We start from the raw sequence: 2,860 nt of genomic DNA on the forward strand, positions 1-2,860 counted from the left end.
AGGCATTTAACCCTGTTTGCCTCAGTTTCCTCATCTGTAAAATGAGCTGGAGAAGGAAATGGTGAATCACTGCAGTATATTTGCCAAGAAAACCTCAAAAGGGGTCACAAAGAATTGGTCACAAATGAAAACATCTCAACAACAACTTTGTCAATCTGCACTTGCCTATTATCACATGTGGATGTGATGCCCTGCTGTGTACCAAATTCTCAAAAGTTATATTATTTTTTTTAAATCTCTCAACAAAATTGCAGAGAAGGCTATTTATTCCATTAATGCTGCTAAAATGTTTTAAATGACAATAAAAGTGCTTTCATCATATCACCAGCGTAAGCTTATCTTTAGGTACAATAGTTATTTCAACTTTTAAAAAAATTTAATATTTTGCTTTCCCTTGAATTGGAGATACTTTTTTATTTTTTTGCTGTTATAGTATGTTAATAAACATTAAAAACCTGTTAAAAATTTTTTTACTGCATATTACTTTTGGACTGGAATCAATGACCACATTTTACATATAATTATAACTTCAAATAGTGCAAATTTGAATAGTACACCCACTTCATGGGGATTCATAATTCACACTAATCAGGACCTACCTGTAATTTCACAGCTTTGCGTTCAACCATATTTGTTTCATTATTCTTTGCATTTACATTCTTGTTGTCATTATGTATATACATTTATATAGCACTTAAAAGATTGCAAAGTACTTTTATATACATTATCTCATTTGATCTCCACCAGAGTGCAGTGATGTTGGATCTGTTATTATAATTCATTTCACAGATGAAGAAAGGTTCATAGAGGTTAACTTGCCCAGGTTCACATGGCAGATATCTGAGGTAGCATTTAAAATCAAGTTTTCTCAATGCTATATCCAACACTTTATCTACTACCCCATACTGTCACTAAATTCCAAAGGAGATCACTAATATGGAATCATTTTTGAAAAATATAAGGTGCCATAAAAAAAGTGGAATAGGTTTCCTCCAGAGGTACTAGTTGTCTGGGTGGCTCTAGAAAGCATTTCTGTATTATTTGGATCAAAGGAACATGATGATCTCTGGATTTCCTTCCAGCTCTGAGTTTCTGCCATTCTGTAGTTCAGATTTAAGGTGGTACTTACTGGTGGTGAGGGAGGATTCTTCTCCCCTCTGGGCTCACAAGAACCTATTGTCAAGCCCTTCCCAGATAGACACTGGGGTAGGACTCAACATGGTGAATAAGAAATCCTTGTGTCAGCCAGGAAAAACTCTCGGTTGTAATTACCTGGAAGAACTTGTCCTGCAGGCTGGGAAGGAGGTTGTGGTTGCCATGGGACACACCTTGTATACACAAAGCAAGACTTACCCAGGAGGGGGAAGTACTCCAAGAAGGTGGAAAAGAAAAACAACAGTGGGCATCTCATCTGCTTAGAACCAGATGATCTCATCTGGATCATCCTTCTTTCCAGGTGAAGTTCTTAATATCTCAGAATATTAGCAGTAACTCACATTTCTACAGGGTTTTAAGATTTACAGAGCAACATGTTCCTTACATCAACCCTGTAGGTTAAATAGCCAGAGTATTATCATTCCCATTTTGTAGATAAAAAGACAAAGATTAGTGGGATTAATTAACCAAGGCAAGATGATGAGTAAATTTAGGAGCTGGAAGTTGAATTTACATTCTTCAATTCTCAGTCCAGTGTTCTGTCCACTGCCTAATTTGATACTTCAACAGATCTCTAATTTCATCTATGTGGGTCTCCCCTCAACTGGTAGAGAACAAAATCCATTCATGCCTTTTCATCTTCCATTGCACTTGTCCATAGACTCCCAGAAATCTCTCATTGGAGATCTACTCAACTGCTGGTGATTTTTAGAACTTTTTGATATTTTGTAGAACCAAGGCAACACTCGGTCTATCCATTTGTCATCCCATTAATGTATTTAATTACTAGCTCATTATGCTAAAAAAAAACAAAAAACAAACCCAGGCAAAGAACTGTTTTGAAAGAGTAAAACATTTGATCAGAAAAGAAATTAATAGTCATGTAATAGAAAACACTTTTAGCAACATGTCCAAACATGTAAAATCTCTTTCTTCTTCTCCCTAGGTTTTTTCAGAAACAAAGTCCAAAAGACTCATGCCTCTAATAGGGCAAGGTATGGGCAAGGTCTACCTGCAGCTGGAATGAGGACTAAGAAATTCAAACCCAGAAGCACTTGTATCTCTCCTTATATTATCAGAGAGGCTTATCAACGATGTCAGAGTTCAGATGTCTTCTCCTCTTGATCCTTGGGCCTTCAGGATTTCTCCCTTCCTGGATGCTGCCGTTGCAGTCTTGAACATTGTTTATATCTCTCAGTATGGTCGTGAACCCTAATAGAGAACTCAACCTCACCTTCATATTCCCAGAATTCTCTTTGCACCAATACTCAATTTCATTGGGGATTTATGACCACAGAGGAAATGGAGTCCTTGTTCTTATCCAGTGAAAGTTCATTCTCTGGGTTCAGGTGTGCAGAAAAATGTAGCCCCTTTCTTTTTCTTAATAATTAAATTTTTTATTGAACTCCACAGTTATCAACAAATATTTAATATACAAAGAAAAGCAAAAAAGAGGATTTTACTTCTTAAAAAATGGTGAACTTCCATTATTTAGAACTTGTTTTTAAAGAAGTATCTTTGTTATAACTATGTTGGTTTATTTATATATTATATATTTCTGTATATAATATAAATATCCTATATTTTATAGAAAAGCATTCCTTTTCTATAAAATATGTTTATTTTTATTAAAATGTATAGAACATGAATATGTCTTATATGATTTATATACTTACATGACTTATATAAGTCATGTATTGCACAG

This window comes from Notamacropus eugenii, chromosome 1 (genome assembly GCF_028372415.1).
Source record: "Notamacropus eugenii isolate mMacEug1 chromosome 1, mMacEug1.pri_v2, whole genome shotgun sequence".
Taxonomy (NCBI): Eukaryota; Metazoa; Chordata; class Mammalia; order Diprotodontia; family Macropodidae; genus Notamacropus; species Notamacropus eugenii.